Source organism: Myotis davidii, unplaced genomic scaffold, assembly GCF_000327345.1.
Source record: "Myotis davidii unplaced genomic scaffold, ASM32734v1 scaffold142, whole genome shotgun sequence".
NCBI classification, from domain to species: domain Eukaryota; kingdom Metazoa; phylum Chordata; class Mammalia; order Chiroptera; family Vespertilionidae; genus Myotis; species Myotis davidii.
In genome coordinates, this window is record NW_006294400.1 from 3,042,188 (window position 1) to 3,054,543 (window position 12,356).

Consider the following 12,356-nt stretch of genomic DNA (forward strand, 5'->3'; position numbering starts at 1 on the left):
CATATAAAGGTAGTTAATTATGTCTTTTTTAATAGTAAACTTTCATTGACAAACTTATAGTTATATTTCTTTTCAAGCTCAACGATTAGAACGACTTCGAAAAGAGAGGCAAAACCAAATCAAATGCAAAAATATTCAGTGGAAAGAAAGAAATTCTAAGCAATCAGGTAAATGGAAATAATTTTCATTGTTAATTTGAAATTTATATATTTGGTGTATATTATTATATAAGAGCTTTTATTTTTAATTCATCCTTTTCAACCCTCTGGGTGGATACCTCTTGTGTTTTGAGATTTGAACTCTTCATTTGGGTGCCACTCTTCGGTCTGGGTCACAGGCACATTTTGTACGCACTGTCGTGCTAGTACCTTGTTCTTAGAGCCAAGGAGAACCTATGATTTGTACGGGCCTCTGGGCTGTAGATTTCTCCTGGCAGTTCTAACCTAGACTTCGTCTTGCCTTATTATGGCCCCAGAAACAATCTCTGTTGCATATATGCGAATTCTTTCCTTTAGCTTAAAAACCATTATGTTAGTGGTATTATTAGCACATGCAGTATATGTTCATATGATAATGTATTAAGAAGCTGGCCATATTATGTATTTTCAAAACTTTAATCTCAATAAGAGAAGCCATTTAAAAAAATTCCAAATAAAGTGCTATTAAAATATTTTCTAATATTTATATCATATTTCCTAGACTTTTTTTCTCCTTTCAAAGAAATGTCTGCAGTCTGCCTTCTATACCTTCCCAGCACTTCCCATTACCAGCCTGCATTTAATAAATGTCCAATAGTTTTTGTTGACTGACTCCAACTATTATAAAACTAACAATCTTAATGATTACTGATTATCACCAACACCTATCTAGTGCTGTTCTAAGCAGTTCTTCGGCATTATCTCCAATGCACTGATCTTTTAAGGTGTAGGTATCATTGATTAGATGAGACAGATGAGATGGAGGCTCAGAGAGATTAAGCTTGCTAAAGCTCCAAGGCTAGGAAGTGGTAGTGCAGTACAGAGCCATGTTTTGCACCTAGCACTGTCTGCCTCTAAAGGCCAATCTCTCTGCTAAACCACACTATGTAAAGTGGTTCGTGCTTTCTCCTGTGAGTGTAAACCTGAGTGTGCTCAATGGGTCTGATTTTCATAATGGTTGCTTCTAAATGATGACCCTGTAGAACCAGAAATCCCACTCACTTCTCTTTTTTGCATCTCATTTCTATGATTTCCTATATATTCTTTTATATATATTAAAAATCTTTCGCCCTGGCCGATTTGGCTTAGTGGATGGAGTGTTGGCTAGCTGAAGGGTCGCGGGTTCAATTCCAGTCAAGGGCACATGCCTCAGTTGCAGGAAAGGACTCTTTGGGAAGGTGATGGTTGAGCAGAGAAGGAGTGAACCACACAGATATTGGAGATGAGTGTTCTAAGACAAGCGAACAGCAAATTTAAAGTTTCTGTGACAGAAGTGTGCCTGATGTATACAAGGAATAGCAAGGAAAGGATGCTTATTGGTTGGAGTAGAGTAAGTAAGGGGAAGAGTGGAATCAGAGGTGTAAGTAGTAAGAAACTTGATCATGCAAGATCTTGTAAGAAATGTAACTTTTACTCTCAGCAAAGTGATTTGATCAAGTAGTAATGTGATATGTTACCTACTTTTTTATTTTTAGCTTAAATTTCCTTTAATACAACTTTTTATTATAGAAAATTTAAAACATATACAAAAGTAGAGAGAATGGCATAATGAACCCTCCATACTATTATAACACTAGAGGCTCAGTGCACAAAAGTTGTGCACTTGGGGGGGTGGCCCCTCAGCCTGGCCTGTGCCCTCTTGCAGTCTGGGAGCCTTCGGGGGATGTCCACCTGCCGGCTTGGGCCCACTCCCCAAGGGATCAGGCCTAAGCTGGCAGTCAGAAATCCCTCTGGCAGCCCAGGAGTCCTTGGGGAATGTCTGACTAACGGCTTAGGCCCACTCCCCACCGCTTGGCTTGCCAGCCATGAGTTGGCTTCTGGCTGAGCGGCGCTCCCCGTCGGAGTGCACTGACCACCAGGGGGCAGCTCCTGTGTTGAGCATCAGTGTGCATCATTCCGCCATTTGGTCAGTTTGCATATTAGCCTTTTATTATATAGGATTCTCCTTTTCCTCATCAGCTTTGTCTTCTAGATTTTTGTGGTAGGTGACATTGGAGAGTGTGAGAGGATTAAGATGTGAACCTTGACCTTGAGGAACTATAATTCCAAAATCACAGAATATTAGACTCGGGAGAGATCTTCAAAATTATCTAGTTGTACAAGCCCAGAAAGGTCTAGTGAATTGTCCAGATTATACACCTGGTAGTGGCAAAGCCAGGCGAAAGCTTAGGTCCTCTAGCTGTTAATGCATTTCTTACAGAATGGCTGCTTTGTTGGTTTGTCTGACTCTATCCCTCCCACGCAACCCGATCCTTAAACCCTAGTTGAATTAACAATCCTGACCTGTGTGTTTTTTATTGAAGTGTATATGAAGCTCTTTTCCCACACATTAGACCTGAATATGTCCCTGGACCCTCCTTCCTTAAGGTTCCAAAGAAGACTTTAGGTAAGGTGGACTGGCTGTCTTTCTGTGTGTAATCACAAAGATGTTTCTATCTTCCTCTTGTATCACAGCCCAAGAGTTAAAGTCACTGTTTGAAAAAAAGTCCCTCAAAGAGAAACCTCCAAGTTCTGGAAAGCAGTCAATATTATCCGTACGCCTAGAGCAGTGCCCTCTGCAGCTGAATAACCCCTTTAATGAGTATTCCAAATTCGATGGCAAGGTAAGTAAAAATAAAACTTTGTGTCTTTTAAGTTCATGATTTTCTTTCTTTTCTTTCTTTTTTAAAATATATTTTTATTTCAGAGAGGAAGGAAGAGGGAGAGGGAGATAGAAACATCAATGATGAGAGAGAATCATAGATTGGCTGCCTCCTGTACACCTCCCCACCCCCTCTGGGAATCGAGTCCGCAACCTGGGCATGTGTCCTTGACCAGAATCGAACCTGGGACCCTTAAGTCTGCAGCCCGACGCTCTATCCACTGAGCAAAACTGGCCAGGGCAAGTCCGTGATTTTCAACCAGTGTGTTGCAAGAATTTTTGAAAATGTAATACCTGACTACTTAGGGGCACTGACCTCTTTTCCCTTAGGTTGTCAAAAAGACAACAGCCAACATAACAATAGCCTTCTGGTGTGAAAGCCCTATCTTGAACCATAAATTTATAGGTTATATGATAGAGTTGCATCTTGTTGGTCACATTGCATAATAAGGTTGGTCTGATTGGTTAATTCTTGGTACCAGAAATTCTTATCTACACCTGGTTCATGTGTCTACACCAGGGGTGGGCAAACTTTTTGACTTGAGGGCCACAATGGGTTCTTAAACTGGACCGGAGGGCCGGAACAAAAGCATGGATGGAGTGTTTGTGTGAACTAATATAAATTCAAAGTAAACATCGTTACATAAAAGGGTACGGTCTGGTTTTTTTTTTAGTTTTATTCATTTCAAACGGGCCGTAGTTTGTCCACGGCTGGTCTACACTCATGAGCTACACTGGCTGGGCATAGGCACCTGTTTTTTGAAAGTCACTTTGGAGCAAAAAGCGTAGGCAGTCATCATTATTATATCTATTTTTGTAAGTCAATCAAAATTATATCTGTTTTTTTTGAAAATTGGCAAAAAATATATTTTTGGTGTGCCGCAGAATTTTAGTAATTTATGTATGCCATGAGATGGGAAAGGTTGAAAATCACTGCTCTAAGTAAAAACCTCAATCAAGTGGAATTATTGGTATTATTATGTATTATTAGATTTGGGGTTTAAAAAATGACTAAGATAATTATAGAATGTCACTCATATTTTTTGAGAATGTAAAAAGGTGTGAACTGGGTTTAATGTTGTTTCCGTAGTAATATGTTTAGAAGGATTAAAACAAAACCAGTCCTGAGATATGTATCTGTGTTTTGTTTGTTTGTTTTCTTTTTTTATCTCCTCAGTGTACTTGAGGGTTTGGGTTAGTTGGGTTGTGATTAACCAAGGTCTAATTTTGTTGGGAAAGTCTTGAAAGTGGTCCTGGGAGGCAGCATTGTCTTGTCTGATGCTGTATTATAACTACAGGAATTATTAACCTTAGAGCTTCATTTCAGAATTCTAGGCCATTGCTTCGCTTGTCAATATTTCATTGTAGGGAATCTTTTTTGACACTTGCTGTGCAGGGGACTTTTCTTATAATAATTCACAATTGTAACAGTTTATTTTCTTTTTAGCAAAATGGCCACTATTTTAGGTGGAGTGTAGTTTCATGTCCCCCCCCAACCCCTTGCTCCATTCCCTGCCATTCTGTGTTTCCGTGCTGAGCTGGGCCTCGTTTTCAGAAGACAGTAGCAGTTGATTTTTATATTTATCGCCATTATGTTTGCTGTCTGGCAGTGGCGTAGGGGTGCTGAGTGATAGCTTGTTGCCTGGAGGGGTTGTGTACAATTTGTCTTATTTCAACACCATTGCAATTAATAAACATACTGCTCTTTGCTTATGTTTGCATTTTTCATACTCAAGTTCTGGTTATGTGCTGCTTCTGTCAGTTGTCATCTTTGAGCAAGATGTTTTCTCTTCAAAACACTTTTACCTGCCCGGCCAGCATGGCGCAGTAGTTGAGTATCGACCTCTGAACCAGGAGGTCACGGTTTGATTCCCTGTCAGGGCACATACCCAGATAGTAGGCTCGATCCCCAGTGTGGAGCATGCAGGAGGCAGCAGATCAATGAATCTCTGTCATTGTTGATATTTCTCTCTCTCTCTGTCTTTCTGTCTCTGTCTCTGTCTCTCTCTCTCTCCCCCCCTCCCTCTTTGAAATCAATAAAAATATATATTAAAAAACGTAAAAACCCAAAACACTTTTACCTCATACAATGCAGCATGTTTCCATAGGCTTCAGTAAGCATATATGGCCATCAGCATGTGAGGTTATTGATGTTGGTGGGGATGGAGAACAAGAACTGGAAACAAAATGCATAGGTAGCATAAAGATAATAATATGCTCATAAACGTACTTTTAGTAAATTAGAGGTTGTGTTGACTGATGTAAAGCTTCTCTTTAAGCCTGCCCTACTGCCTTCTCCTATTTCTTCTTGTGGAATGCAACAAAGAGAAGGAAGGGTCCCCCTAGGGGACAAGAATGTCAGCCTCTGGAAAATGGCGTGTTGGGCTGTAGAGGATTTTTTTTTCTTAAATACTAAGTTGATTCATTTAGATATGTGAGAAGTTACCGGGTTAGGTTACATGGTTGGAATTTATTTTCTTCCATTGCCTGAAACCACCTCATTGTTTGAGAATGTAATTGCTGGAATAATTAATATGCGGTAATGCTTTGATGCCAACAGAATAGCACAGATCTTTTAAAATACTATATTCTAGAATTGTCATCATCATCATACTATTCGATTCTTTTATATAAATATTTAGGTTTGAATTTGTCAGAAGGTTGTGATCTCTGCTTGGTATTTATCTAACATCTGAAGTAACAAGGAGAAATTTTTAAAGACGTAAAGAAGCCATTTCTTCAGTCACAAAGGAATTATTTTTGCTAGATGTGTGTTTACACTTAAGGCTCTGGATGCATTTGTCATATCAAGTCTCTTTGTGATCAAAGAATGTGGGGCAGTCACCATTACACATTGATTAAGAAAGATTTATATAAGTCTATCTTGTGATGAGATGCTATTTTATTATTACCCTACATATTACAATTGCTAAAATATAATTAAACCCTTGTTCTCATCTATTATTTAATATTGATGCATTTGGCAGATATGTAATGAAAGTGGCTAATATTTGAAGGATATTGTACTGTACATATTAAATTAGTCTTTCTTTATCTTTGTGAAATGCATCAATATGATATTCAATGACATCTCAATGATTAATAGAGAATTATACTTGAGTCAAGCCTTTTTGTAACCTAGAAATTAAAATGACTATTCAAATAACACCTCAAAATGATCAAATTAGCATTTTGTGATTGCATAATAATGGGATTGTAGTAGTTACAAGAGCACATGGCTGCCTCTGGAGTTAAGATCATGTCAACCCCTTGATAATAAAGCCTTTTCTGTGAGAGTCAACTTTAATAATTTCCAGATTGATTCTTCCCATAAATCATTTGATGTTCAGCACTAAATTTTTGTTGCTGTTGTAACTTAAAATTATTTTATTTTTATTCAGCTCATATTTAAGAAGTGAAATGAGTGTCCTTTTAAAATGATTCACCGTCTTGTCATTGAACACCATGCTTTTTACCTCAAATGTAAGGTTTTCCCATGTATTTTTCAAAGGTTTGTTAAAGCCACTAAAATATGTAGGTTTTTTCCCCTATATTTATTCACAATGCTTTTCTTGGGAATAATGCTTGCCTTATTTACATAATTAACTGAGTTGCTTAGGTCTCTTGAGCAAATGGTACATAATTGGGGAGAGAAGAGGACAGGGAAGAGTTTGGGGTCTAATTAAATATGCTAAAAAACTTGCTGTAATTTTGGCAGTGTTTTTTTATCAGGCTTATTATTATGTTTATATTATTTCTTTGGCAAATTGGTGGTATTACCTTTAGATTCATAGGTTATAAATAAGTCTATTTACTGATCATTTGAAAAAAGTCCAAGATAGATTGCAGTTGGTTTTAGGGCTTAGTTGGATAAGGCAAAATGGGGTTCAACCACCTGCCCGAATTCTTCAGGTTTGTTGAAAACAGGACCTCTGAATTATTCGTTCATTAACGAAACAGAAACTCTGTTCTAGAGGTTGCGACAGTCAGAAAACTTCTTGTGCCCGTCCTGACTTCACTGTATGTGGGAAATGTTGTTGGATATAACAAGGAGTTGCTTTAAGGTGCTAAGGGAGTGGTCTTTATGGATAGGCAGTAAACACTCAGCACTGATATAAGTGCCCCTAACTATGTGGATTTCTGCCGCGTCCCTCCACTTGTTTCAAATGAAGTCATATTTTAAGCATCGAACTCTTTCCTTTCTATGCCTTATCACTTGAGAAGCTTTTGCTAGTTAGTCATCACTGTTTTTGTTAAACTGAGTTTGCAAATATTATCAACTGGAGGCCCAGTGCACAAATTCGTGCACCAATGGGGTCCCTCTGCCTGGCCTTCCTCCTCTCACAATCCGGGACCCTTTGGGAGATGTCAGATAGCTGGTTTCGGCCCGATCCCCGCAGGCCCAATCCAGACAGGAGGGAGCCCAATCCCCGCAGGCCTGATCCAGACAGGAGGGAGCCCGATCCTGTGCATTGAATGTCTGTCCCCTGGTGGTCAGTGCACATCATAGTGATCAGTTGACTGGTCATTCGGTCGCTTAGGCTTTTATATATATAGATAGATCATGAGAAGTTCAACTGCTCATGTCCTGTCAATACAGTTACTACCAAATAAATAGTACCGATTACCAGTTGTGTCATCTTGGTTCAGTTTTCTTCACCTCTCCAAACTTCAGTTTCTTTACCTCTGAAAAATAGAGTTCCTTCCTCACAAGCTGATGAGATCATCAAATTGGATAATCCTACAGGATAAAGCCCCTAGCACACTGAGAAGCAGTATAATTTAATTTATAAGCAGACCTATTTTGTGGTTTGGATCCTGACTCCTCCACTTAGGATGTTATCTCAGGCTACTTACTTCATACTGGAAGCTCCAGTCTTCATATGTGGAATGAGATGATGACAGTGTATCTTCCTCGTGAAGGTTAATTGAGATAAGACCTGTTTAGCAAGACACGTAGCCATAGGAAACACTCAACAAAGATCCCACTTCTGCCTCTTCCTCTGTGAACGGTGGGGCCAATGATGCTGTCTCTCCTATTAGATTGTTGACATGATGGAGTCAGAGAAAATGAGCTCTTAAAACCAGGAGTTCAGAGTAGCATCGTGAAACAAGATGTGTAGCAACTGGAGGAAGGTGGTTTATCTGTTGGAAGCCCAGGGAGTCTAGTGGGGTTTGGCCTTTAACTTTAAATGGAAGATAAAGACAAATTACTTCCTTTGTGTTTTTTTGTGTGTTTTTTCTTTTGGCAATGGCTATGTTTTTAAACATCAAGTAGGAAGGTAGTTCCATATTAGTAATTGCTTGGCAGTCTACTAAAATGTTAAGTATCCTTCTTATTTGACTTAGCTACATTCTACTCTACATGTAAGGAGAATGTTTGCCTTGGCAAGTGCTTAAAAAAGGCAGAACCACTCTGGTTCCTGTGGACAGCTGTGACATGGATGATGTTAACTTGTTAGAAAGTAACCATTTCTCTGTTAGAAACTATTTTAACCGGTAAGCTGCAGAGAGCATGGGGGAAGGGATAATTCATGAGTGCTAATTGCTTGGCTGTTAATTTTCATAAGTGTTGATAGAAGCAGTTCCTTAAATTAAACTTTGTTTAAAATGTATCAGGGGAAATATTCCACAATGTCGAGCCTGAAGTGAAAATTAATATGAATGCTGTGGCAATTAACACATACTGGTTAATAGCTTTTAGCAGCATTTTGGGATGATAGTCCTTAAATACATTTTTGCATGCTGCTCTTGTTTCAGCATTGTTCCAGTCTATGTCTGGATAATTATGAACAAATGTTTTCTACAATTATTGGCATTAAGTAGTTCTCTTCAAAGAAAGTCACTTAAAACGTTGCAGAAAAACATGAAGCCACTGGGAAATATTGCAAACACAGAAAAGGTCAGCAAATTGAAATCATATTTAAAAAAAAACGCCTTTTGAGGAAAAATCTGAATTTGGAATACAGTGGGGCCTTGACTTACAAGTTTAATTCGTTCCGTGATGGAGCTCGTAACTCAAATTACTCGTATGTCAAATCAAAAAGTGAACGAGTGGGACACGTGATGCTAGGCTGATGTTGTGGCGTTCACTGTGACGTTCGCTGCGCCAACTAGCGGTGGGGTATCTGAAGCTGGCTCGTAACCCGAATTTTAGCTTGCAACTCAAAGCAAAAAATCGGCCGAGAGACAGCTCGTATCTCGAAGAACTCATTAGGACACTCGTAAGTCAAGGCCCCACTGTATTTGCTATTATGGGAATGGGACCTGGACTTTTAGTGCTGGTTATGTTTCTAGACTGCAGCTTCTGCTTATTGCTGCCTGAGTGGAGGTGTGGCTTTGAGCCTAAGGGCTTTCTGGACTTAAAGCTTTCTTCTTTCCTCTGCACCCTGCAAGTTGGCCAGTGCCCACCCTCCCCCAAGTGGCTGAGAAGTTGGCTGCATAATAATCTCATTCCCCCATCCCCTTCCTTTTCATAAGAGTGCTCCTTGGTGCCCATTAAGAGACAAATCGTGTGTGTGTGTGTGTGTGTGTGTGTGTGTGTGTTTAAGATCACAGACCCTAGAGTGTGTAAGAGAGAGAGAGAGAGAGAGATGAATAGATATCAGAACCCAGAACCCTTCGGTGCACTGGAGCCACTCCAGCCTGGCAAGAGAGTAATTTTAAATGAGGCAGATGCCAGATGTCATTTATGAAAATATATTGATTGTAATTCTTGGAGGTTAGATGACCAAGAGGTAAAACATGGGCATATTTTTCTTACAACGAGATTACTTTGTAGTACTACCCTCTTCCTAGCTAATTAATTACCTGATTAGTGTTTAAATCTGGTTGAAATGAATTTAAAGCACAGGTCCTAGGGAAAACCTAGGACACAATCCTTATAGGTGTGGTGGGGACTGGAGATGGTGGGATTAAGAGTTGATCTCCTACATATATGTTGTCACCTTCCTCTTAATCGATCATAACAAAACTGTGATGTAGGGAGTATTATCTCCATTTTATGGATATGCAAGGGAGGCTCAGAGTAAGTGACTTGCTCAGGAATTTACAGCTATTGTTATGGAGAAAACAAAACAATAATTGAAATTTTCAGAATTTAAAAACAAAAGAATTTTCTCTTTACCAGTGAACTTGAGCTCTGACTGACTGGTTTAGATCTTATCAACTATATCTTTTGGGTGAGTTTGCTTCTTGTAAGCCTCAATTTTCTTACATGTAAAAAAGAAATAAGAGATTGGGCCTGTGCTGGGGGTCGGGGGGTGCTATACACATAGAATATATTGTATGTACCACAAGTGATTTTTTTTCTTTCCACTGACCTTCATGGTGTATAGAGTAGACTCATTGGTCTGTCCATCCACCCATCCATCCACTTATCCATCCATCCACCCATCCAACAAATTATTTACTAAGCTCCCACAGTGTACCGGTTCATTTCAAATGTTTATTACTTACTGGCTCTATACTAGGCATTAATAAATAAGACAGGACTAACTGCCCTGGAGGAATTTGAAGGTAAGAGTGGCCAAATAGCCAACAAGTGGAGGAACTATACTTGACAGTCAGGGTTGTGCCCTGTGCTGGGAACTATGACTGTGGTCCATGACTCCAGGTGTATCTGATTGAACAAGGAACATGAACAACTAACTGTAGCGTAAATGTGATAGGTATTGTAGTAGAATCTATACAGAAGGCCGTGGGAGTTTGGAGGCAGCAATGACGTTCATCTAGTTTGTTCCCCTGGTAGGTTTGTCTGAATTTTTATTGTATTAATAATTCCTAGAGGGCAGAGACTCAACTCTGGTCACTCTTAGAATAGAATGAAGCCCAGCATGGCACTTTCCACACATAAAAGTGGAAGTTTTTTTAATGGCAGTGATAAATTTCAAATGTCATTACTCTTTGAGGCTTGCAACTACATGGCAGTATCATAAGAGCTGTGTTTTATTAATATCTTCACTCCTTTCTGTTAAATTGAAGTTTTAACACCTAGACAGAGATACATGTAAGAAAATAAGTTTAAGAAATTTGCAAAATATGCTACTATACAACCAAAGATTAAATTGATTTGTTATATGTACATTTAGCTACAATTCATTTTAATTGTCTGTATGAAGTTAAAAAGTATTAGTGTCAGATAAGGATTCATCACCAGGGTGTGATTTAAGGCTGGTGCTGGAGAACGCAGGCATGTGTTCTGGCAGATGTTTATATAAGGCGCTGTCTTTCCTGACAGCAGTTAAAAAGTATGGTTATAGTAATCAAATTGTGGTGCAGCGACTCAGAGGCTAGGGCCAGATTGAATTAAAATAGATATAAGATTTATGAATAGCAATAGCTGTGATAAAATTTCACTGCCTTCTTCAACAGGAAGGACTTTTTCCACAGTGGAAAGAAGAAAATCTAATAACCACTTTTCTAAAACTGTGGTTTTGCTGACTTTCATTTTCCCTTCCTAATTATGGCATCAAAACAATAACTTGCTAAGGTTTTTTATTTCATCCATGCATCCATGGTAACCTTTTTTTTTTCTTTCTATCTTATTAAGTGCATAGCATTAAAACAAACATTTTTTTATGATACTGTTTTGGATTAGAAACAAAATTCATGTAAATATAGCCTATGGGTTTTAAACCCGCTTTTAAGGGCAGTTTTTATCGTTATCACCGTAACTATATTTTGTACCAGGCCCTGTAATGGGCCCTTTATATTGTCCTAGTCACAGCACTCCTGTTACTACCTTGTACAGGTAAGGAAACTAAGACTTCACAGTAGGACAAATGATGGCTAGGACTTCAACCCAAATTTGTGAGACTCTATAGCAGCGGTTCTCAACCGGTGGGTCGCAACCCCTTTGGGGGTCGAACGACCCTTTCACAGGGGTCGCCTAAGACCATCGGAAAACACATATATAATTGCATATTGGTGTTGTGATTAATCACTATGCTTTAATTATGTTCAATTTGTAACAATGAAAATACATCCCGCATATCAGATATTTACATGACAATTCATAACAGTAGCAAAATTACAGTAATGAAGTAGCAACGCAAATAATTTTATGGTTGGGGGGTCACCACAGCATGAGGAACTGTATTAAAGGGTCGCGGCATTAGGAAGGTTGAGAACTACTGCTCTATAGCCTCTGTCTTTACTGCATTAGTTTTTAATTTATTTTATTCATAAGAATTTATAATGTTAAGATTTCTAGTCTTCTTATTTCCCAGAAGGCTTGGAGTTGGTCCTCAGATTGACACAGGACAAGCATTTATTTAATATTCATGATCTATACATATTTTAAAATATAGAGGTCTGTGTACTGTTGGTGTGAAGTAAGATGTTGGGAGCCCATTTTTGGTTAAAATTATGATACCTCTCAAGGAGCATTATTAAGCTAACCACAGGGTTAACTTTGATCACAATTTTCTCAAAGGTTTATACAAATTACTAATTGTACCCTATAGGAGCTGAAACGCTCCTATAATTCCGAGGTGTTTACGATCCAAGATCAGCAC

At 38.8% G+C, this 12,356-nt stretch overlaps 1 protein-coding gene across 5 annotated transcripts in view; it reads left to right on the forward strand.

The window, feature by feature from the left end:
- MAPKAP1 (mitogen-activated protein kinase associated protein 1) overlaps positions 1-12,356 on the forward strand; it is a 162,728-nt gene that overhangs the window by 2,182 nt on the left and 148,190 nt on the right. For 4 of the 5 annotated variants that reach the window (XM_006768560.2, XM_015567077.1, XM_015567076.1 and 1 more), the window contains exon 2: positions 2,652-2,800. The gene's annotated coding sequence lies outside the window, so the exon portion shown is untranslated. Of the gene's footprint in view, positions 1-48; positions 168-2,651; positions 2,801-12,356 lie in introns of those variants that run through there. The other variant, XM_006768561.2, reaches the window with a different exon arrangement.